General features: G+C 39.6%; 1 pseudogene; it reads right to left on the bottom strand.

Annotated features, from left to right (window-relative positions):
• LOC113693353 (uncharacterized) overlaps nucleotides 1-7,143 on the bottom strand; it is a 112,384-nt pseudogene extending 105,241 nt beyond the window's left edge.
• Between the last annotated feature and the right edge of the window lie 18,663 nt (nucleotides 7,144-25,806).

Below are 25,806 nucleotides of genomic sequence, written 5' to 3'. Positions count from 1 at the left end.
TCCACTGCTGATAATCACTTTGATAGTGCTAAGATGTTGTCTTATTTTCAAAAGAAGTTTTCTGCCCCTGCTGATGCAAAACTAAATGACCTTGCTCCTGTGAATCTCATTGCTTTCTTAATCATTTAAAATTTGCTTGTGCCTACCGATGGTCATAGGACAGATGCCAATAAAATGGAGCTGTATCTTTTTTATTGTTTTCGAGAAAAAATACACATTGACTTTGGTTTTGTCATGTGCAAGTTTTTACTTCGCTTTACCACTGATTCTCGTAGAAAACTGTCTTATGAAAAATTTCTTCAGAAGATTTTTGAATTTTACAAAGTACCCATCCTTGGTGTTTGTCCCAAAGAAAATTTTTCTTCTACCTTTACTAAGGCTTATTTTAAGCACAAGAATCTTGTTTTTAGGGATAATATATGGGCTTATAAGGGGGCCACGTCTAATGAACCTAGATCTAAGGCTGCACATGATCCCCTTCACACTCCATCCTCTGTTGCACCGACTTCTATTCATCCTAAGAAAACTGCCACTAAGGCATCTTTTTCTTCAAATTCTGAAGTGGTTGAGCTCCTTCGAAATCTTAAACAACATGTTCTACTTCTTGAACATGGTCTCATGCTCACCATGTCATCCGAGCAACAAGCAGACTTCCTGGATAAATAGAATCTTCACTTTCCCCCACCTATAGTTGAGGAAGTTTCTCATGGCAAAGTGCCACGCTCTACTGATCCCAGTTCATTAGCTCCTATTCGCTCTATGAGTCCTGCTCCCATCGACCTCACCTCTACTCCCGTGGCACCTCATGATCCTTCCACATCTGACAAAGGCAAGAAACCAGTTGGTGAAGATGCTGAAGATGATGAAGACACTGAGGAGGAGGATCTCTCTCAGTATCTGCTTACTCGAAGGACGCTTGGGTCCTCTTAGTTTACCATTTAGGATCACTAGACCTATTAGGATCATTTGCATTCTGTTTGACTGTTTTCTATTTGTTGGATGTTAGATGGCTGCCTCGGACTTTTTTTGTTTCCTTGATTCTAGTGCTTGTAATGTTCAAAACTGGATATGTGGATGTAATGTTTGTGATGCTCGTAAGCTATTTTGCTATGAATGTTTAGTTCCTTTTCATGTTACTGATTCTTGTAATGTCTCTTTGCCTTTTGACTTTTGTGATGACAAAAAAGGGGAGAGATATGAAGATATGAATATGGATATGTGCGGGATGCGTTGAATTGGCTGAACAGTTGGTAGAATGTCGGTTGCTTAACTGTTTTTGGATGATTGAATAAATCTGTGAAGTAGCCAAGTGAGGGGGAGTTTTTCAATTTTTGTTCTACGATTGACTAAATAAGGGGGAGCTTTTGTCAAATGAGAAAGGGGGAGCCTATTTGTAATCATCAAATTTCATTTCAAATCATTGCTTTGTCATCATCAAAAAGGGGAAGAATGTTATTCTTGATTTTGATAATCACAAAGCACTTTGAAATGTTTATATAATTCTCTTCAAATATAAGTGTTTTATTTTTTAGAGAATCAGGTACAAAGGTGTCAACGAAAGAAAATCAACCAAAAGAAGAAGCAAAAACAGGGCACTCATGTCGGACGTCCGAAAGGATGAAGAACATCAAGAAGGAAACTATGTCGGACGCTCGTGAGGAAGCATCGGACATCCGGGAGGATCGGACGCACGCTTCGGAGGCACATCGATCACGTCGGACGTCCGAAAAATTTCACAAAGTTCTGATGACTCTCTGACGACGTTCGGACGCAGAAACTGTCAGACGATAAAATCCTATTGGACGTCCGAACGACAACTTGACTGATTTTCGGACGATGGGATCGGACGATGATTAAGCTGTCGGATGTCCGACAGTCCTAACGGCTAGCTGACTCTTCATCTGCCTTCTATCCGTTGGAAGCAATAATGAAGCCCATTTTTGGTCCCCTTTAAATACAAACGATTCTGAACCAGCGAGCGACTTTTGCATACTTCGTTTACAAGATCTCAAGAGATATTTTAGCTAGAAAATTGTCTCCTAAGCAAGATTTGTTCTCCAAGTAGTGTGAAATTCTTGTAAGCATTTCTCTTGTGTTTGAAATTTTCAATAGTGTAGCTTTGTTGAGGGTTATCTGAGTGATAGTAAAACTTTCTAGTTTGACTAAGTGAGGCTTAGGGCAAGGAGGAAGTGATCCCTCCGTTGTACATTGAGTTGATTTTTTTTCATCAAAGAGAAGGTGCTCATCTTTGTGATTGGTCTTCAAGTTTGAGGAAAGCTTGGTAGACAATCGGTTTGATACTCTATCTTATTCCTTTTGTTTAATAAAATTCTCATTGCTTATATACACTCTTATTTCTGATCAACATTGCTCTCTTCTTTAAATTTACTTGGCTGATCACTACTAGAAAAGAAGGTAAATTTTTATTAAAGAAAAAGTACATAAACTCAATAAAGTATTTTTAATCAACCTAATTCACCCCCCTCTTAGGTTGTCTTTGGGCCTTACAAGACCATCATCCTATAAGAGTGGATACTAAGAAAGAGAATGTTCAGTGGGGTAGTAGTCCATTTTGGGTGGAGAATGCCTGGTACACTCACCATGATATCTATACTCAAGTGGATCAAAACTGGAATAATAATGAGGATCTACTGAAAAATGTGAAGACCTTTACGGAAAGAATCAAGAACCGGAACAGGGAAGTATTTGGTAATATTTTTAGGAGGAAAAGATGTCAGGCTAGATTTAAAGGAATCCAGAGGAGCCTTTCATTGGCACCATCTGCCCACTTGCAAAAACTTGAAAAGGAACTAATTGTGGAGTATAATACTATCCTGGAACAAGAAGCGATCATGTGCCATCAAAGGGCAAAGGTTAAGTGGTTAAAATATGGGGATGGAAATACAAGGTTCTTTCATTTGTCAACTATCATCCGCAGGAGAAAGAATACAATACAGAGTCTGAGGGATAAACAAGAAAGATGGCAGGAGGACCCTGATACTGTGAGAAGTATTGTGGTAAATTCTTCAAGGAACTGTACAGTGATAGAGACCAACATGGCAATGTCAGTCAATTTCATAGCTTCGCAACTTTGTCAAGTAGAGAGGTGAGAAGGCTGGCCAGATCAGTAGATGAAGGGAAGATAATAAGGGCGTTATTTGAGCTAAAGGGAGATAAATCACCAAGCCCGGATGGGATACCTACGAGTTTTTACCAGAGGTGTTGGAATCAAGTAAGTGGCTTGTTCGTTAAGCGCATTCAGCAAGTCTTTAGAGAGAAAAAACTTCCAGTGGGCATGAATTTCACTTATATTGCATTAATACCTAAAGTGCCCTATCCAGAATAGTGGCTCATCTGAGACCAATCTCTTTGTGCAATGTGTGCTATAAAGTCATTACCAAGATTATTGTATACAACCTGGGACCCTTGCTAAAAAACTTGGTTGGCCCTGGTCAAGTAAGTTTTTGTCCTGGAAGATTCACAATAAGATAATATAATAATCACCCAGGAAATGATCCACTCAATGAGGAGAAGGAAAGGGAAAAAAGGTTATGCTGCAATAAAGGTGGACTTGGAAAAAGCTTATGACCGTGTGAGATGGGATATTCTATAGCAAACTTTGGAATTTGTGGGACTTCCCCAAGATATGGTTGCCTTAATCATGAATTGTGTGCAGGCGGAAAACATGAAGATACTGTGGAATGGACAAAGATCAGAACCGTTCACCCCAAATAGAGGGATTAGGCAAGAGGATACCATTTCCCCTTACTTATTCATACTATGTATAGAGAGACTGAGCCACCTAATAAACAAAGCAGCAGGTGACAAGAGATGGAAAGGGATGAAGGCATCAAGATCAGGGCCAGAAAATCACTCATTTCATGTTTGCGGATGACCTTTTTCTCTTCGCAGAAGCAAGTGTAGAACAAGCAGTGGAAGTGGGAAACGTTTTGCAGGAGTTCTGTACCATATCTGGGCAAAAAGTGAATGTAAGCAAATCAAAGCTGTTTGCATCCTCAAATGTCCCACGACAGATAGTAAGGGAAATGTGTAGATTGACAGGGATTAAAGAAACACAGGACCTTGGGAAGTGCTTGGGCATGCCAATTCTGCATAAAAGGGTGACTAAGAAGACCTATACAGAACTGCTAGACAAGGTAAGGGGTAGATTGGCAGGATGGCAAAGGAAACACCTGTCCTTTGCAGGCCGAGCAACTCTAATTAAGTCAGTAATAACGGCAATACCAAACTACTTTATGCAAACAAGCTTGCTCCCAAGCTCAGTGGTGGAGGAGGTTGAAAAAATAGCTAGAGGGTTTCTCTGGGGGAATAGGCCAGATGCAAGAAAAATTCACTATGTGGGGTGGGAGAAGGTGACACAACCTAAAGACAGAGGAGGATTAGGTATCCGAAGATTGAGCAGAGTGAATAGGGCGCTACTAGCAAAAACAAGCTGGAGATTTCTGGAAAGAGAGGAAACGCTTTGGAAGGAAGTATTGAGGGAGAAATATTGCGGTGGCCAGAGAGATCTCTTCCCAAAGAAAGCAGGTGAATCTCACATTTGGAAGAGCATTTGTGAAGCTAGTAAAGTTACAATTAAAGGAAGGAAGCGGAGGATCGGAAATGGAGAATCTGTTGACTTTTGGACAGATAGATGGCTGAAAGATATACCACTGATGGAAGAAGTGGAAGTGGAGTTGAACCAAGAGACTCGGGAAAGGAAGGTAGGGGAGTACTGGAGGACAGGAGTAGGATGGAAATGGGAAGAGCTGGAGGCAGTCTTAACACAAGAAACCCTAGCCAAACTCAAAGGCTACTGTGTGGAACAAGGTGAGGACAATCTAGATACGACGAGCTGGAGCCCAGAAGTAAGAGAAAACTTCACATCAGCTTCAGCATATGAGCTCACATTGGAAGAAGAAGAATTGGATCAGAGAAACAAAGGGCGGGAGAGGACTTGGAAATACAAAGGTCCAGAAAGGTGGCAATTCCTGATGTGGCTGGTTCGACATGGCAGATTACTTGCACAAAGAGAAAAGAAAAGAAGGCATCTGACACTGGAAGATAAATGCCCAATATGCAAAGAGTATGCTGAAACCACACTTCATGCACTCAGGGACTGTACTTGGATTAAATCCATCTGGAAAAGTTTGGTGTTCCCACATTATTGGGAGGATTTTTTGTGCAAAAGCACGACTGATTGGTTAGATTGAAACTTAACGCAAGATGGTATAGGAGCTGGGGGAGAGTGATGTGGCAGCTGATTTTCCAATTGACTGTATACCATGCTTGAAAGGCTACAAACAAATTTGCTATTGAAGAAGAGAGCTACTCCCTTAAGATCTCCCCATCAGCTTTGAGGAAAATGGCAGAACAAGCAAAGCAGATACTAATCAACGGGAGAGGCAGATTCCTCAAACAGGAATGTTTTATAAGATAGATCCCACCAATTGAAGGAGTTATCAAAGTCAATGTAGATGGTGTCTCAGAAAGAAGCCCTGGAAGAGCAGGAGTAGGAGGGCTCATTAGGGATGAGAAAAGGATATGGTTGGGAGGTTTCGCAGAGAGTATAGGGACAGCAACCAACATAGCAGCAGAGCTTTGGGGAATCCTCAATGCAATGCAACTGGCTTGGGGGAAAGGACATAGAGATGTAATCATAGAGTCGGATTCAAAAGTGGGACTGGACCTGATAGTAGAAGCAGCGGCAACATCACCTTACTATAATTTGGTTAAGCAGATAAGAACCATGAAGAGCAGAGAATGGTCATGCAAACTGCAACACATTTGGAGGGAAGGAAACAGATGTGCAGACTGGCTAGCAAAGGAAGCAATCCAGCTACGGCTACCAAATGGACTGATAGAAGAACCACCAATTGGACTTAGGGAGTTATTAGGAGCCGATGTAATTGGGGTTACAGCCCCACGTTCAAGACCGTGTTAAAAGGCAGTTGCCTCTCCTTTGTATCCAAAAATAATAATAATAATAATGACTAAATCTTGGATTTCATCGACATGACTGATCAACCAACCATTCGATGTTTTTTGTCTGGCAAGTGTGTAGTATATTGTATCATAAAATCAAGAAAACAGGACATCAAACATTGACATACTTACTTTTCCTTAGCAACAAAGCATCAGGTTCCCATATTTGGTTTTGGGTAAAAATCACTAGCTGACACTTGGATACTTAACATGTTTTAGATACAACTGGATTCTATTATCGATGCATAAGAATCAGTAAGAGCACTAGCAGAACTAGAAGTTGGGATTTGAGGGGAGGGGGGAGGCCAAACTAGTCAAGATGTACACATAGAAGGAGTGCTTTTACATTTTTGTAAAACATTGGGAGGCAAAGTCTAATTTTTTCAAGGATATATGTGAAAATATTCAATGTTTAAAGGGTATATATAGGATTTCCAAAATCTTGGGTGCCCCTGCTGGGGGGGGTGTTGGTACGGAAGGGAAATTCTAATTACTACATGGACAAAATAAATGTAAACTTCTAACTATTTAAGGGGCTACAAGAAGATTTATAAGTCTTGAAGGACAGGGCCCCTCCTCCCCATCCCCCTTTGCTTTCCCCAGTGAATAAGACTGCCCACAAAAAAGAAAAAAAAAGTCACACTAACATTTTTATTGAGACTAAAACTTCTAGGAACTACATGATTGATCAACAGACATGATTTGGTTATGGAAAAGCATAGCAGTTTTCTTACATTTCATCACCATTTATTCCCATCCACAAAGTCCACAGACTGGCTAATTTCGAAAAAATGCGGATAGATGGAGCAGCATATATGTAGGGAAAACTTTACCATACTGATCAGGTCTTTCATAGTCAAATCAACTTGGGAAAGCGCAATCTCCTCTGTATTTAGTTTTCGTTGCCAAGTAAGAGATGCAGGCTTTGCAGGATCAACCTTGAACTAGGAAAAAATAGCAGGATAATAAGATAACTATGCCATGGAAAAGTAGAAATCTGACGCCTCAGAAAGGGTGAAAGCATAGGTTCAATAACTAAGTCAAATATGAGGTTTTCAACGTTACATCACATTATCTTCAATGCTTCAGATATTTTACCTTCGCTTTCTGAGAATCATGTGATTCTCCTTCTCCATTATCAGAACCAATTACAGACATTCTTTCCTGCACAAAAATGGAGAAGCAACTATAAATAACATAATTTTTGAAGCCTTGGATACCATATTTTATGTATTGTGCACTCATTTGATTGTCCAAGAGGAAACATGAAACCAGGCATTAAGAACCGCAGTTCATAAAATGCTGTATTATCTGAACAATCAAAGTTATAGCTATCACTCTTATTATCTCGTCTGCACCCAACAAAACTAATAGTTGACCATGAAATACAATTTGGTAGAATTTGACACCAAAAAAACAATAATTCAAACCAAAGTGTTGCATACACTTGAAAGTAAGAGTAGTAGATTAGAATGAAATACAATAAGGCAACATACTAAATTCAATCATCTCCAAAAACTCAATCGACAAAAGCCTTCTCTCACATTCACTAGCAATTATGTTAGGCATCAGAATCAAACTTGCAAGCAATAAGAACAAGAAAACGAAACTTCCAAAAATAATCAAGAAGAATAGTACAAGAACTCACAAAGCGAAACATGGAAACCCCAAATACCGGAAATTGAAAAACAGCACAATCACATATCAATCAAGAAGTAAACAAGAAAGAAAGCCTCTATTAGGGAGCCCGGAAAAGATTACACAGAAATGTTCTAATGACAACATGAAACTTGCATGCATGGAAAGATATGCATAATCACATGATCAGATGTAAATGGCAGAAATCGAAGAAGTTTAACCTGAAAATATGGGGTGCTCAATGATTCCACAGAGTTGAAGATATACCAGAGAAGTGGAAAGGTTAGCTGTGACTTTTTCCTTTTTTTTTTTGGGGTATAAACATTAGTTAACCCACAATCATTAAATTTGAGTTATTTAGCCGGCTGATTAAATATTCTTAAGCGCAATCATTAAAGTTAACCTACAATCATTAAAGTTGAGTTATTTAGCCTGCTGATTAATTAAACATTCTTAATCGCAATAGTGATGGAGGCATTAATATTAGCTGGCCCAATTGATTTAAAAATATTTGGTGGTTACGGCGCAAAATAATTGATGACTAGCTAGTAGACTAGTGGAGAATTTGAGTAACCAAAAGGCAAGGATAAAGATAATTAATCTATGGATGTTATTGATATTAATTTCAATCTAACATGGTTACAACACAATGCGAATCCATATCTTCACTTTATTCGTATATCCTTATATTATATAAGATTAAGTTTTGGTCAAAGAATAGGTTGAATTTCAACCGTATAGGTGGGAGATTTCTGAAAATGTGAAATATTGTGTATTAGTTTAAAAGCTTTAGGTACAAGTTAAGGAATCATGTATTTGGGTATGTTTACTGAAATGACCACATTTTAATACATTTAAAGTTGTCATTAATGAGCCATTTGGGTATTGATGGAATGTTTAATTAGTGTATAACCGTTTTTGCATTTTGTACAACCCATATATGCTTGTGTATTGGTGTAATTACCGAAATATCCCTTAACTACCAATAATTCCCCTTTTCAGCCGCAAATAACCGTTAGAGATGTTGCTTTGTCTGAAGCGTTTGAATGGCAATCCGATTTAGGAAATGAGCTAACAATTTCTCTATCAGTAGTAGGAACCCCATTTCTCTATCATTTATAATCTGCATTTATGAGCCACAAATGTTGGTCAGTTTATCCCCTTTCAGTTTCAGGAGTTAAGTTTTCCCTTTTTGCTTTTGTCTACAACGATTTGCCTTATCATTTTCTCTTCCATCCGAGATCAACTCTGAAATTACCTATTATTTCGTCATTAATTACATCCAATTTAATTGTCCAATCGTTGGTATGTTAATTAGGGGTGGCAATCGGGTCCGTTTCGGGTTGACGGGTCAGGTTGAAACTCGGGTATAACAGAAAACCTGCTGACTTGAACCTAACCTGCCAACCCGAAAGAGGTCAGAATACCTAACACGAACTCCAAAAATTTCGGATTGGCAGGTTGGCGGATTGACTCGAAATGACTCGAAACTTAATTTTGATTTATTAATTTATCACTGTAATTTCTAATAAAATCAATTTTGTACAAGACTAATTACATAATCAAGTAATAAAAATTTAAATAAATAATCCCAAACCTAATCTAAAATAAATTAAAACACTGTAAAAGTGTTTTATCCCAAACCAAATATAAAATAAATTAAAATAGTATAAAAGGAAAAAATAATATAATACATTATTTGTCCAAATATAATAATTTCAACTTCACATAAGTTAAATAAATTCATTTTGGACTAAGAGATTAATGCCTTTGGAAAAAAAGAATAACTTAGTTTAGTTAGATAAAATAATTTTTATGTTTATGAAATTATTTTTAATTCATAAAACTGGTTATCGAGTCATATCAGGTCACCCACGGGTTGACCCAAATTCGACCCATTTTCTTTTTGGGTCCATCGGGTTCGACCCGATTCTGACCCAAACCAGCGACACCTTAACCCAAATCTATTAATTTCATGTTAGGTTCGTGTCATGTTTTCAGGTCGTGTCAGAAATTGCCACCCCTAATGTTAATGCCTAAACGATTGATTATCAGTTTCTCCCTATTCGCATTCTAGGATTGGGATAATTCTACCTGGTTTCATACTAATCAGCTCAGAATATTTTTCAGTCCCAGCTACTCCTGGTGGTTCAGCGTGAAGTTAGATTTCACCGCCCCAATTCTTCAGTTTCTCCCTTAATTTTGTCTGTGTGTTCTAAGTACCTACAATTAGCGACTCTTATCGCGTTGCCTAACCCCAATTGGTCTGGATTGGTTATAATCTTATAGGTTTGCAGCAATAGCAAGTAAGAGCTCTCGATGGAGATTCTGGAATAAAGTTAGGTTTCTGTGTTGCTCTGCCTTTCTGCATTATCAACGACCTTCAATTTGACACAGTTTTATTGTAACGTTGTGTGAATTGATTGATTATATCGTTTATCTTTTCATACTAAGTTTTATTTTTTCTTACAATGTACTATTGTTTGTTCAACAAAAAAACCTCCTTCCCCACAAGGACCAAACACCCGAACGATGCGCGGGCACTCCCTCCTAATAAAGGTATATAAAGGTATCAAAATGGGTGATTTGAATGAATTTGGATATCAAAGGCAACAATGTACAAGATGGAATACTAGCAACCATCTTGGAAGACATTGAGGATCTAACATTAGATTTTGACTATTGCACAATTTCTTGGGTGCCAAGAATGGTTAATACAGCAAGTCATAGGCTAGCTGATATTGCATCAAAGCTAGTTAATGACATAGGTTGGGAAAGACACTTCCCAAGTTGGTTGATAGAGGCAAATAGATTAGATGAAAAGGCTTTTGCCCCTTTTGTAAGTAATCCTTGAAGTATCAAGTGTTAATATTTATAAAGCTATTATCGTTTGTTGAAAAAAAAGAATGGATTTGGATTAGTTAAAATAGGTAATGAGTATAAGTGAACCAACATATTTATACCCATTTAATTTGATGGATGTAGACACCAAATTTTGAATAATTTTATGTAGCATCTATTTCATGATTTTCATTTTAGATTGCTTGCATTTTAGTTCGTTATTGTGTGTTTTGCACTATTAGTTGTTATGATATTTTAGTTTTATTCATTTTCGCCCTTTTAGTTGACTTGTTTTCATTTGCTATTTATTCTTATCTACTTTTAGTTTTTAGTTTTAGCTTTTAAGTTTAAGATTAGCATAGAAGTTTTTAGAAAAAAGAAAAGGAAAACATCAAAAACATGTTTTAGTCATTTTTGCTTTTATTCAATGCTTTCTTGAAGGAAAAATGAAATGAAAAATCATAAAAAAGAAAAAAAAAGGAAAAAGAAGAAAAATTCAAAAAAAAATAAGCTTTAGTTGGCTTGGAAAAATGGAAAGAAAGAAAAGGGAAAATTGGTCACAAAAATACGTTCAAATTCAATCTTTTGGCATTTTGATTTATTTTGTTAATTTATTTTGAAAAGAAAGGAAAAAAGAAAAATAGCGAAAAACTGAGAAAAATGAAAAAATGGAAAGTTGCGTTTTTGTTGTTTCTAGTTTATTTTTATCTAACGTTAATTAAGTTGTTTTCGTTATTAATCATTATTGTTTTATTATTATCTTTTTTGTTGTTTAATTAATTAATTAGTTTCAAAAAAAAAAAATTGCGGAGCATGCACGCTGCAATTTTTTGCAGCGTGCAAAGGACAGCCACGGATAGCCATCGGATGGCTGGATGGAAAGGGAAGGACAAGCCTTCATCCTCACCATTGGGGTGAGGGTTTAGTGGCCTGGGGTTCCATATAAAAGGCAACAAGAAGGTTCAGCCGGAGGGGAGGTTTTTAGAGAGGGGAACGGCTGAAAAATCTGGGGAGAAAATAGAGAGGATTGGCGGCTGAAAATCCGAAGAGGACCGAGAGATTGAGGGAGTTTTTCTTGGGAAAAAGCTGAGAGCAAGAAAAGCCAAAGGGGGAAGCAGCGTAAGAAAGGACCAGGAGGAAGGGGAAGATCCTGAGGAGAATCAAAGAAAGAGCCCAACCCCATCATCAGCTCTGATTTTCATCAAGAAACCAGCGAGAATTACGTGAGTGTCGAGATTTAGCTTACGGAAAATTTTGTTTTTTTTTTTTCGTCTTTCTTTCTGCCTTTTTTCTGTTTCATGTCCCCAAGATTCTGTTTTCTTTGTTTATGAATGAAAAATCAAGTCTTGTGGATATGCATGAGCTGTGTTTTTGAATTTGTCTTGTGAAAATTGGTGAATCGGAAAAAAGGCAGTCAGCTTTGCATTTTCGGTACCAGAAATTTGATGAATGTGATCAGTGATTCTGTCTTGAATGATAACTGATAATACAAAGACTTTTTTTGGTTCGGTCTTGGTTGAATCTTTACTGCTGGTTGAATTTTTGTTATGGCTATATGAAGTTGCTAGTTGTCAAAGCATCTGAAATGGTTTACTATATGAATCTGTTTGCTATCAAAATTTTGATTGGAATTTTCTGGTTGCAAAACCTGTGAATCAAAAAACTGTTGGCTTCTTCGTTTGTTTTGTTTTTTTTTTCTTCTTTGAAGCTGAATGAGTGAGGCCGGCAGGTTGCAGGGGATTCTTTGCATTGTGTTTGTTCTTTTAATTTGGGACCTTAGGATGCTTTTTCTTGAATTTTGTTTGATTTGAAGTTAGTTGATGTTCGAACGCCTTTGTATTGCTAGACCTTGGTTGAGGTTTAAGGAATCTGTTTTGTTGTCTCCCTGCACATATGAAAGCTGAATTTGCACAGAAAGAAACCCGTGAGTGTCAAGTTGCTGGTTTCATAGTAATGTCGAAACTTTTGGTTTGGTTGCAGCTGTGTTCGTTCCCCAAAGAAAGTGTTTAAATGTGTCCCCAGCTTTGCATCAGTCTTGCTTATGTGTTTTGCTGATTTGTTTTTTTTTAGTTATATATCTTGTTGTTTAGTTATAGGTTATGGTTTTGGTCGAAATTTGTTGAACAAAAGCTGCGTGTTTACATCTAAAATCTGAATTTTCCTTCTTGAGCAAAACTGTTTTGAACAACAGGTTTTGCTTCATCCTTGTTGCAGCAGTGATCACCTTATTGCTTGGCATATAGGTTGTTTGTTTATTTCTTTCTTCCGTATGAAGTAGCCTCATGGGACCAGTTGAGAGTGAACATGTGCATTTGTGTGTTGCTAACAACACTTGAGAGTGAATTTCTGGTCTAATGAAGTAGCCACAAATCCTTGCATTACTTGGCTGCACTTTGTATTTGGGTGATTTGTTTAAATCTTTTGCGGGTAATAGATGGTTGTGTTTGAGTAAAGTGAACAACATGAGTGAGAGTCTTGCATCCGTTATTGGATTTGTGGCATTGATAGAGTTTATTTAGGACCCAACCACATGAAACAAGCTGCAAAGTTCACTCAAGAAATTCTGCCGCAGTTTTGGTTTTCCGGCCATAACCCATTTCTTTTCTTGTTGCTGTTTCCTTTTTGAACTACCATGGCTGTGTCTTTAGTTTAAGAAATGTAAATTTACAAGTTTCATGTTTGCAAAGTAGAGAAATGTGTGATAGTTTGCTTGGATTTTACTTGAGAAATGTGTTATAGTTCACTAGTGATGAATTGCTGCAACTTACGCATATCAGAAATTGTAGAAAGAAAATGGAATTGCAGAAGCTTTGGCCGTGAATGTTTGTTTGCATGCATGAAATAATTTTCACAAATTTCGCCTTGACCCCTCAAGTCCCTTCTTATTCTATTATGGCCCCAGCAATTGAAAAGATTAATCGATTTAATCCTTCAAAGTTCCTTTTCTTTCCAAATTGGAATCCCATTTGATGAATATGGATTTGTTTGATTATTTGAAGGACTTAATGGTTCAATTTTATAGCTCCTAGGGGTTCCTTAAGTTTTGTTTTTGAAGAATTTGTGTTGTTTGATTTACTATTAAATTGGTGCATTAATCCTCTGTTTAATGGTTTTAGCCCAAATTAGAACCTTTTCCATTTACTAGCTTCACAAGCGGGGGAAGGTATAACTTTCTTTTATCCTCTTTACTTCTCTCTTACGTGTTCCTACGTGTTACGCGAATATGCATGTCTACTTGGCTTTCTTAATTCCTTGCATTTATTTCATTTACTTTTACTTTTATTTAAATTGTTCATTATGGGGTATGTGTACACCTCTTGGCTTATAATAGATAGGGCATAGCAAGTAATTTGGTCCATTTTCCCTTTCCCTTTTGTTTTAGTTAGCAAATGTAATGGTTGCATGCCTATGTGTTATATGTTAAATGCTTTATTAGGATTTTGCATCTAGTCAAGCATGCTAAGTGTTATGTGCTACGTGTTTATAAGTGATTCGCATGTCTACTCGCTTTTTGTAGTATAGATGAATGGAATGGATGAATGTACGTCACCACACTAGTCCAACGCTAGTTGTGGCTTCTTTTATCGTTTCCACTAGTCCAACGCTAGTCGGAATTCATAGAATGGGCTAGTCCAATGCTAGACCCAATAGGTTCTTTTTTTTCCTTTTTCATTAAGTGCATGATCACCACATATCACGCATTTTTCCTTAGTTTGTCATTTGGTATGTTCCTCAAACCCCTTCCCCTTCATTTTAGGACTTGCATCTCATGCTAGTTAGGGTTCATTTGCGTGAAAATCCCTTCCGATAAGGGAAACGAGCGAGTGTGGCTACTCGATAGCCTTAGCACGCTAGTTTCGCCTTCTAATCAAAGGGAAAATCGAAGTCGAAAAGTTAGGAGTCAACCCCCGTACCCGACTTGTTGCATTCCTCTAGGGTCATACTTTCATTTTTATCACCTACATACTTTTAACCACAATTTTTCACATTTCTCAAAACCATACTTTCTCACTACATTTTTCCTATCACGTGCTCATTTCCACCTCACAAATGGAATTCCACTTTACCTTATATATCTATTATTCTATTTTCACACACTTGCACACAAAAAACACTTGAATTTTATGCAATTTTACACATGCACATTTTTATACATTCGCACACTTGCACTTACATTTCTTGCATCTTTCATACACTTGCACACTTGAATTTGAACTCTCATTTGCATTAATCGACCTCTATGAGGTTTTCCTTTGTTGGCCGCCACAATTCATGTGGTTTGGGACCAAAAGCCTCACAAGAGACATCGTAGAATTTAGGATTGCATTTTCCTTTCCGTTTTGCATTCATATAGTCATATCCAACGTGCGAACATACATTGGGTAGAAAATTAGGAAAGGTAAGGTTAAGTCGCGCAACTAGCCTTGGCTAGGTCAAAGGGGTGCCTTGGATTCTATCCTTGCCTTCCCCTTTGTCAAACGTGACTCCCGAATCTTTTTCTTTGGCTTACGTGGACTAAGAGTCGTTTTTAAAAGGGTTTTACTACTTTGTCTTTAAAAATTTATTTTTAGGTGACTTGGTACACCTTAATCATTACCAAGTGGCGACTCCAATTTCTCATTCAAAACCCTTTTTAAAAACTATTTTTTGGGTCGAATCGTCGCTTCCCAAGTCCCATTGAGACCCATGTCTTTTCAACTCACAAAAATCATTTTCCAATCAAAATTGAATCAAAAACATCTTTCTCAAACCATTTATCTTTCTTATCAAAAATGGGGCGCGACAGTTGGCGACTCCACTGGGGACTTCTTAAGTGGGTCCAAGCATTTTGACTTAACCATTCGTTTCCTCTTTCTACCCTTTCTATGCATGGCATGTGGATATTAGGATTGCATTTTTCATTTTAGGACCTTTTGTCTTATGTACATAATCAAACAAATCCCTCGACTCACGAATGTATGCTTGAATGAATGTTTACTTGTTATCTCGCGCTTGCATAGCATTTTTGGGAGGTATGGGTCACCCTAGAGCCTCGCGTTGGTTCTTGACCCTTCCCCTCCAAACGAGCACTAGCATACGAGCATACGCTTTACTTCTTTTATCCCTTTTATTTTTCTTTAGTGGCTTGTCACGCCACTCCACCCTGTTAGGATTTTAGGCGACCTACTTGGACGTGTGATCGTGACACGACGTGTGCGTAGCACGATCCGAGGGGTCACTTAATCTTCCGCTTTAAGCTTCGGGTTAATAGCCTATAGCTTTTAGTCGAAGATTGAGGATTTTTGATAGATTCACTCAGACATGTGGCCGTGACACGACGTGTGCGTAGCAATGTCTGGGGAATCGCTCGAGCCACCGACAAAGAACCTTGGGATTGATGACCCTTGGTTTCTAAGTCTGAAGGCTCGGGGACCTATGACCTATCGAGTCTAGATGCATTAGTGAGCCCTAACCTCATGCATCCATGATAGAATTGCCTAGGGTAGAGTCGGCCTTATCCTGAACTAGGGACACTATTCACGAGGGAAGGGGTCCCACCCCTTTTTCCTTATCTATCTTTGTTGCTTTTTATTGTTTTATTGACCAACGTGTTATGTGATTATGTGTTGAACTAACTTTCCTTGTCTTTTGTCTTTTGCATTCACAAACATTAGGAAATAAGAAGTCTGGCATGACTTTCTTTTAGGGCCTACCCGTTTAGATAGGATATTGCACATTTTAAAAGTTTTGGTATAATTCATTCATAAGTTAATAATGTCATATCATTTTAGGCCTACCCTGGCAAATGAAGGGTCCATTAGGTTATGTTTCGTTTCAAACTGCATATTTTACTGCTTTAATAAACTGGCATCACGCATAAACCATAGAAAGGGAATGCCACTTAGGGAATCCCACATTAGGAACAAGCCAACCTTAATCCCATGGGTATTTAACCCAATTTTTGGGATATGCATGTTTAAATTCCTGTTAACCTGAGAAATGGGACCTGTAGGTAAGGTATTTGACCCAGGTTTTGGTTTCTAGATGGAAAGTCCTCGCCGAGTGCAACAGATGTTAGTAGTGTCGCCGGAGGTACAAAGATGGCCCACGTTACTTTCACCCAGTGAGCTTAACCAAATAGCCGATCGATTAGGACCCGTTGGGGATTTCAAAGACATTAAATCCGATGGCTACTTGGTGGAAGCCTTGGTGCATTTGTGGGATTCCACTTGTTCCGCATTTCGACTTGGTGAAAAGGAAATGACCATAACCATTGAAGAGGTTGCCGGATTTCTTAATTTGCCAATTCAGGGAGCTGCCGTGATATTTCCACTAGCATCTAACAAAGCCGAATTTTGTCGTTTTACCGGATTAAAGGAATCAGTAGTTCAAGGGTCGGGCCAAAATATAGAGGCAAAGTTCTTATTTGATCGATTCGCATTAAGGGATGGTTTTGAAAGGTACCAGGGAGATTTCTCGTTTACTTCCAAGGAAATATGGGAGCGAAAGAGAGTTTGGGTATATGGATTGGTCATGACTGGAACCTACTTTTTCCCTAGGAAAGACAAAAAGATAGCCTTCAAGCTCACTAAAATCTTGTATGACTTGTTTCTTGGAATAAAAGATAAACAGTGTTCCATTGTTCCAACTATTTTGGCCAACATCTTCGTAGCTTGCACTACCTGTCAGAGAGGGGAAAAGTTCTTTTGTGGTTCAAATTTGATTTTACATGTGTGGGGGATGGAGCATTTCATGAGACGACCGTCTATTCCCGAGAGTCTACCAATGGCCGAATATAATTGGGTAATCACACATCACAAGAGGATCAATAGCAGTAGTTTGCCATGTAATGCATCCGAGTTTGTGCACTTTTTGACAAATGTGACTAATCAAAATGTGAGATGGGTATTGGATTGGACCAATTGTGTCAAGCCAGTTCTTCGCACCAAGGCATCCGAGCTTGTTCCTTTATTGGGTACTCAGGGTATCATGGCATACAATCCAAGAAGGTTCCTCCGACAATTAGGGCGAGTTCAAGATGTGCCATCTGCAGTTGAATTGACTACATTCACAATCATTTTCGACAAAGGGATATGTCCGAGAGAAATTCCGATGAAGTTCCTTCTTAATGAGGCCTGGGAGACGTTGTCCGACGACAAACGCATCAAGTACGTTCCGGAACTCAAACAAAGGGGACTGACCACTCCGCAATACGAAGACTGGGTAAGAGAATCCGTTGCACAAGAAACACAAGATGAGCCATCTGAGGAGGTGAAAAAAGTTGAAAGCCATTATCGAAGCAAAGGATAAGGAAATTCTGCAGTTAAGTAAGTCTGTCGAAGCATACAAAGGGATGGCCGAGCAAAACAAGCAATTGTATGAAAATGAACGAGGAAGGCGTCAAGAGCTGAAAAGGAAATGTGCAGAATTATATGACCAAACTGAATGTGTTAGAATTCCATATGCTAGGGAAACAAAGGACTCTGTATTAGATAGGTTCAGAAGTTTTGGCAATCTTGTACGGAATCGTCTTCGTGACATAATGTAAATATTGGCAAGTTTATCAATGAAAAGGATTTTTCTTTTGCTCTCATTTTGGATTATTGTCAAAAACAGGTTTGTATTACGGGTCCCATTTCGAAGGTGTTGCATCATGCTAGGCCTACCCTTGGCACAAAAAGGGTTCCCCAAATAGGACATGCATCCAAATTGTTCAAATAGTTACTAACTCATGTCTTTTTCCTTTTCTTTTTCTCTTTTGAATAAATTGCAGAAATTCAGTAACGATTGGTTTATCTAAAGCAATCTTTTGCATTCTCAGGTAAAAATTTCAAAATAGCTCTTCGAAAAAGCCCCATTATTACGCGATCCCGAAGTAAAGCCCAAAGGAATCGTGTAGACATGAGTACTCAACCAGAATCATCCGATAAGGCCGTTGCAACTACCCAACCGGAAGCTGCAAGTCCTGGGGTTCAGTTGACAGAGTTACTCACAAAATTTGGGGAAATGGCATCGGAAATGGCCGCTCAGAAGAAGTTGATTGACGAGCTCGTTAGTAGCGGAGTGCAACCTGAGCCTGTACCCACTACACAACCACAATCCGAACCATTTGTTATTCCTCCATTTCAAACCACGTTTGAGGGAACTTTTAACCCGCAATATGCTTTTACTCAAAATCCTCCTTTCTACCCTCCTTATGGTCAAGGATTTCAGCCTCAAGGCGATCCGACCATGCATTTGAACCCACCAGTTTTTTATCAGACTGCCGCGGAGCCCGTGGTGCCGGAGCACACTTTTCAAAATAAGCCAGAAATGGGAGAGTCGTCTGCCCAGATTGATATGAAGTTACTTAAACGCTTGGATCGTTTTGATGAATTTATCCGGAAAAGCCAAGGTTTAAGCAAGCAAGGGGTGTTGGATTATGATGATTTGTGCCTGTTTCCGAGCGTGCAACTGCCTGAGGGGTTCAAAACTCCTAAATTTAACAAATATGATGGGACGGGTAATCCCAAGACACATCTCCGACTATTTGCCAACAAATTGGGAAAGCCCGTAGACGATGAGAATTTGCCTTTAAGGTTGTTCCCCGAGAGTCTGGAAGGGGATGCGCTGGACTGGTATTCTAACCTGAAGCTTGAAGACGTGAAAACCTGGATTGATTTGTCTAATGCATTTGTGAGACAGTACGAGTACAACTGCGAGTTGGCTCCGACCCGAACTACGTTAGAAGGAACGAAAAGGAAGCCTTCTGAGGACCACAAGACCTATGCCAAGAGGTGGAGAAAAATAGCTGCAAAGGTCGAGCCACCAATGACCGAGGATGAAATCATACGTACTTTCATAAAAGCCCATGATCCGCCGTACTTCGAAGAGATTTTCCGTATGACCGGATGTTCGTTTGCTGCAATTGTAAATAAACTTGAGGAGTTTGATGACTTTGTGAGAGCTGGGAAGATTGTCAATGTCTCCGCCCTCAAATCTCAGTTGGACGCTTTACAAGGGCAAGGAAGCAATGCGAAAAAGTCACCGTTCAAAAAGAAGGAGGGGGACGCAACCTTTATTTGGAACCAAAACCCTTCGCCTAGACCCCGATATCAACACAATCCAACTTACCAACCACCTTATCATTACTATTCGAACCCGTACCCTGTATATACTACCAACATCCACCACCCTCGACCTCGCCCAAGCTATCCAAACCCACCTTCAGCCCCTTTTCAAATTTCTCAACCAAATCCACCCCAAAACCGACCACGCCCTCCATATAACCCAAGATTTTCGCCTCCAAGTAGACCTGTTTACAACCTTCTGAACCTTACAACCGACCCCCTAGCCGTACATTTACCAATTTAGGTAGGCCTTTAGACCAATTGTATGACCAATTAAAGGCCGCCGGGAAAATTGGTACGGTACCCCCTCCTACCTACCCATATGGCATGCCCGCGTGGTATAATCCACAAGCTGTCTGTGCTTATCATTCTGGGGCCCCCGGACATGCCACCTTTGATTGCAAGGCGCTTAAGCATAAAATCCAAGATATGGTTGAAGCCGGGGAGATTGTAATCCGGAAAAGGGAGCCACAAGGGCCGAACGTAAATCAAAACCCCTTGCCAGAGCACGTTGGGGTCATTCTGGACGATGCGGAGTACAAAGAACAAGTCAAAAAATTGGCGAGGGAAGCTGAAGTATTTGGGGTCACAGACCAACCATTCGTCATAGAATTACCATTCGGAGAAGATAACAAACCTTTTGTCTTGGATCTTACGCCAGCAGAAAGTGAAGCTTTGAAGCCGGTATTCATCGAATTCCCTGAGCAGGAGCCCGTTTTGAGTCTGCAACAAGTACCGTGGAATTACGATGAACCTACCATACAGATCGGGGAAAACTGTATGGTAGGTCCAGATCGGGGAAGACTGTAAGTCCACCTACCATACAGAAAAGTAAATCCAGATCGGGGAAAACTGTAAGTCCATTTGAAACTACTATTGAATTTACTTTTCTCTTCAGACGTGCATAGGGATGCATTGATCGACGTATTAACTAAAGCTCAAATTCCGAGGGACATTTCTGTTGATAATTTTTCAAACGTGGTTGGGAGCGTATTATTCAACAAACAAATTGCTTTTTCTGACGATGAATTGCCGACAGAGGGCATTGGACATAATAGGGCGTTGTACATAACAGTGAGGTGCAACGGGAAAATGCTGCCGAAGGTGCTAATTGACAACGGGTCCGCGCTTAATATCTGTCCTTGGAGTACCTTGGAGAAGCTAGGATTGCAAGACATTAAGCTGAGGCCTTCAGGGACTATCGTTCGAGGGTTTGATGGAGCTCAAAGGGAGCCGATAGGAGAGGCAGATTTAGTAATCGAGATGGGGCCCGCCCAATTTCAAATAACTTGCCAAGTAATGCACTTCCCGAGCATTTACAATATTTTACTTGGAAGGCCATGGATTCACAAGTCTGGGGCTGTGCCATCTTCGTTGCATCAATTGCTGAAATTCGTAGTAAATGACAAACTAATCACTATCTTTGCCGAAGAGGACTGCCTGGTAATCACCGATTCTGGATCTAAAGAGGAGGGAAGTCGAAGTGCCACCATGTCCCCTCATAGCACATCCGATATAGTCTCCGTAAGTTGGATCACAACGGAGGAACAAGCTCTCTCAAAAGCAAGTGTAATGATGACTAAGGAAATGATTCGTGGAGGATACAAATTAGACAGAGGATTGGGGCGTGAACTGCAAGGGATCCTGAAGCCAGTGGAGATTATGGAAAAAAGGGATACATTCGGTTTGGGTTTCCAACCAACCGCCAAGGACATCAAAGAGATGAAGGAGCGCAAAAGAGCAGAGAAAGAGGACAGGCAAAGGGTTTTTGACATTCCACCACTGCGGTATACTTTTCCACGACCAACAGAGGTTATCACATCAGAGGTTAATCCAGTCGATGAAATTGAAGCAAGTTTGGCCCAATTGTTCGTTGGGGCAACATTTGAAGATAGTGTTCCAGGCGAAGCTGAATTTCCTGACATCCCCGAAGGATCAATTCCCAATTGGACAGTTGATTTTCTGCCCGTTCGGAAGGAGTTTCGGTAAAATGAAAGGGGTTTATCATTCATGTGAATTCATGAAAATACTTTTGCATCTGTAAATAGCCAATGAAAATAATTTTACTTTTTGACTAACATTTGCGCATGTAAATGTTGTTAAGTTTTCATTTCAATTTGCTTTCAAATCAAAGGTCTTTATGAAAATGCACAAGTTGTTCCTGTCATGTTGTGTTGTTTATTCGCTTGTTTATATTCATATTGCTTGTTCATTTGTTTGTTGTATGCTTATTTGCTTATCATCCCACATTCGTTAATTCTTTCAGATGGCCAAAAATAAAATTATTTGACCCTTTGGATATCACAATTCTGGAATACGATAATGGCAATTTCTATATCACTCACGACTTGGAGGTCTGTGAATCCGAACTCCAAAGCGAGAGTGATAATGAGGAGGTATTCGATTCTTTTGCAAAGGACCTTGAACAATATGAGGAAAAACCAAAACCGAACCTGGAAGAAATAGAAAAGGTTAACATTGGCACTGAGGATGAAGTTAAGGAGGTGCAAATAAGTATTCATTTGAATGAAAGGCAGAGAAAGGAGATGCTTGAATTCTTGACCATGTTCCAGGATGTATTTGCGTGGTCCTATGATGATATGACTGGCATTTCAACTGATGTGGTGGTGCATAGGTTACCCACAGACCCTTCTTTTCCACCCGTAAAACAAAAACCCAGAAAATTCAGACCAGATATAAGCCTCAAAATAAAAGAGCAAATTGAAAAACAACTCAAAACCAACATTATCATTGTTTCCCATTACCCAATTTGGCTTTCAAATCCAGTCCCTGTTCCAAAAAAGAGTGGAGAGGTGCGAGTTTGTGTTGATTATAGAGACTTCAATAAAGCCAGTCCTAAAGATGATTTCCCTCTACCAAATATTCACATTCTCTTAGACAATACGGCCGGACATGAGATTGAAACCTTTTGCGATTGTTTTGCTGGCTACCACCAAATTTTGATGGCAGAGGAGGATAGGGAGAAGACTGCTTTCATTACCCCTTGGGGCACCTTTTGCTACCGAGTCATGCCTTTCGGTTTAAAGAATGCCGGAGCAACATATCAGAGGACCATGACAACCCTATTTCATGATATGATCCACCGAGAAATGGAGGTCTACGTGGATGACATTATAATCAAGTCTAAAAGGGCAGAGGACCACTTGGTTGATCTGAAGAAATTGTTCGAGAGGTTACGGAAGTACAATTTGAAGCTAAATCCTGCAAAATGCGCCTTCGGAGCACCTGCGGGTAAGCTGTTGGGATTCATTGTTAGCAAGAAGGGCATAGAAATAGATCCGGCGAAAATCAAAGCAATTCGAGATATGCCAGTGCCGAAAACTCAGAAGGACGTTAAAAGCTTCTTAGGGAAGATCAATTTCATTGGGAGGTTCATCGGCCAACTAACTGCCACATGCGAGCCGTTGTTCAAATTATTGAGAAAGAATGTGCCGTTGTATTGGAATGAGGAGTGTCAACAGGCTTTCGACAAGATTAAAGATTATTTGTTGCATCCACCAGTCTTAGTGCCGCCCAAACCGGGCCGACCTTTGATTATGTATTTATCCGTACTCGATGGAGCAGTAGGGTGTGTTCTAGGTCAGCACGATGACTCTGGAAGGAAAGAACAAGCCATTTACTATCTAAGCAAGAAGTTCACGCAGTACGAGGCTAATTATTCATTCATTGAGAAAAGCTGTTGTGCATTGGCCTGGGCAGCCCAGAAGTTGAGACACTATCTGTTGAGCCATACCACGTATCTTATTTCCCGGTCTGATCCTTTGAAGTATCTTTTGGAGAATCCGATGTTGACTGGGCATTTGGCGAAATGGCAGATAATTCTCTCAGAATTCGATATTGTTTTCACTTCACAGAAAGCTGTCAAGGGGCAAGCTATAGCTGATCATTTGGTGGAAAATCCAAGGGATGATGATTATCAACCACTCCGTACTTATTTCCCTGACGAGAGGGTCCTATTTGTAGGCGCTGCAGATGATATAAGTGAACAAAGTCCTGAATGGAGGCTTTTCTTCGATGGAGCTTCGAATTCTCTCGGAGCTGGAATTGGAGCTGTTTTGGTGTCACCCGAAGGGAAGCACTACCCTGCCGCTGCCAAATTGCAATTCGCTTGCACGAATAACATGGCTGAATATGAAGCCTGCATTTTTGGTCTCAAAATGGCTTTAGAGATGGAAATCAAGGAGTTGATAGCTTTTAGTGATTCAGATTTGCTCGTGCACCAAACTTTGAAGCAATGGATAACCAAAGATTCGAAAATTCTACCCTACCATTGTAGTCTGCTCACCTTGGCCAAGCAGTTTCAAAATTTGGAGTTTAGACATCTCCCGAGAGCCCGAAACGCATTTGCTGATGCTTTGGCCACCTTGGCTTCCATGATCCAATATCCAGATGAATTGAAGATCGAACCAATCCAAATTCAACTTCAAGATAAGCCTGCCCACTGCTGGGTTGCAAACGAGTCCTCGGATACTATTCCTTGGTTTAATGATCTTAAAGAGTTTCTTAAAACTGGGTCTTACCTTCTGCATGCTGGTACAAAAGACAAGAATTTTCTGCGTAGAATGGCTTCAAAATATTTCTTGAATGGTGAAGTGTTGTACAAAAGAACCTCAGATTTGAACCTTTTAAGGTGCATTGATGAAGGCGAAACTCAATACATGATGAAAGAAGTGCATAGTGGCGTTTGTGGATCTCATATGAATGGCCATTTGCTAGCAAAGAAAATCATGAGAAACGGATACTTCTGGCTTACTATGGAGCATGATTGTATAGACTTTGTCCGGAGATGTATCAAATGCCAAATGCACGGTGACATTATACGCGCTCCACCCACTGAGTTGCATAGCATGACCGCCCCGTGGCCCTGTTCAATGTGGGGTATGGACGTGATTGGTACAATCGATCCTCCTGCTTCAAATGGACATCGATTTATATTGGTGGCGATCGAGTACTTTACCAAATGGGTTGAAGCGGAGTCATTCAAACATGTCACGAAGAAGGTGGTTGCCAATTTCTTGAGAGATCATACATTTGTCGATTTGGAGTACCCGAAACACTTATCACAGACAATGCCAGGAATCTGAACAATGACATGGTAGATGGACTATGTGAGCAATTCAAAATCAAACATCGCAATTCTGCCATTTATAGGCCTCAGATGAATGGAGCTGTAGAAGCCGCAAATAAGAATCTGAAGAAAATTATTCGCAAAATGACAGAAAAGCATCGCGATTGGCATGAAAAGTTGCCTTATACATTAATGGCGTATCGGACTTCTATCCGGACATCAACTGGGGCAACGCCGTATTCACTCATGTATGGGATGGAAGCTGTATTACCAGCTGAGGTTGAAATTCCGTCGCTACGAATCCTTATGGAAGCTAAATTGGAAGAGGCTGATTGGAACAAGCAGCGCCATGAGCAATTGACTTTGATAGATGAAAAGCGATTCAACGCCATCTGTCATGGTCAGTGCTATCAGAAACGTGTGGCCCGGGCTTATAACAAAAAGGTCCATCAGCGGACATTTGAAGAAGGTGATAAGGTACTGAAGCGGATTCTGTCAATGCAAGATGAAGCTAAAGGCAAATTTGCTCCAAATTGGCAAGGGCCGTTCATTGTCCAAAAGGTATTACCTGGCGGAGCGCTCATCTTGGCGGAAATGGATGGACGGGCATTCCCTCAACCCATCAACTCAGATATGTGCAAAAAGTTTTTTATTTGATCATGCAAATTTTCTTTAGAAATTCATGCAAATGGCGAAATGCAAGTCAGACCATCTTCTTTTACACTAAAAATATTTTATCTCTACTTGTCCCCTTTGAGCCATCAGAATTGACAAATTTCGTTTGATAACCCTTGAGAATTGCAAACCCCACACTGGGACAAATTTATTTCAAAAAAAAAAAAGAAAAAAAAACAAAAAAAAAACAAAAAAAAAGGGGAAGAGAAAACCCTACACTGGGGCAAATTTAGTTTTCAAAGAAAAATGCAAAAGTGATGAAAAATGCAAAGAGAGAAAATTCGATCAAACCGGGGCAAATTTTCCTCAGTTTTGGAGTTGTTTTCAAAAAAGTGCAATCTCAAGTTATTTCACCTCTTATATCAAAATTTGCTTTCAAGTCTCAACTTTTCTTGAAAAACACCCCACCTGACCTCATTATAAAAGCCCAAAGTCCTGGCTTTCGTCACTTGCTGCATTTCTATTAGAAAATTTGTTAACCAACTGGCA

Source organism: Coffea arabica, chromosome 6c (genome assembly GCF_036785885.1).
Source record: "Coffea arabica cultivar ET-39 chromosome 6c, Coffea Arabica ET-39 HiFi, whole genome shotgun sequence".
Taxonomy (NCBI): domain Eukaryota; kingdom Viridiplantae; phylum Streptophyta; class Magnoliopsida; order Gentianales; family Rubiaceae; genus Coffea; species Coffea arabica.
This window is presented reverse-complemented; position numbering and strand designations above follow the sequence as displayed.